This window comes from Plasmopara halstedii (genome assembly GCF_900000015.1).
Source record: "Plasmopara halstedii genome assembly, contig: Scaffold_444, whole genome shotgun sequence".
Classification (NCBI taxonomy): Eukaryota; Oomycota; class Peronosporomycetes; order Peronosporales; family Peronosporaceae; genus Plasmopara; species Plasmopara halstedii.
Window position 1 is genome coordinate 968120 of NW_020187364.1, and position 591 is coordinate 968710.

Consider the following 591-nt stretch of genomic DNA (forward strand, 5'->3'; position numbering starts at 1 on the left):
TGCCCGGCGTCTTGCACTGTCCGCTCCTTTGGAGCTCCGATGTTGTTTCCAACATCAGACGAAGAGCTGCTAACCACGCAGTCTTCATCCAGTGGATAACGTGCCACTCTTCACGCCTCTGCAGGGCTGTGCCCAAGATGCCTCGGACTCTGTCCGATCACGCCATCAATGGCGTGCAGCGACTGCTTCGCAACGAGAGCAGTGTTCAGTGGTTTACGTGCCACTTCACGTGCTTCACGGGGGCCTCGACCCTTGGCCGACCATGTCACGCATGACATGCATCGACTGCTTCGATACTCGAGCAGCGCTCAGTGGTTTACGTGCCACTTTACGTGCATCAAGGGGGCCCCCGCCCTCGATGCCTCGACCCTTGGTCGACCATGTCACGCATGACATTCAGCGACAGCTCTGAAACTTGAGCAGCGCTCAGTGAGTTACGTGCCACTCCACGATCAGCCCGCAAGCCACGCTCGGGACTCCTGTACTTTACACCGTTGGTGTAAACCAACTCGGACATTCCAATGTCCAGCAAGGTTGACCGTCTCGGTCCGGTGCTCTCGCCAATAGCGCTTTTGTCTCCTAGCAGAGGTG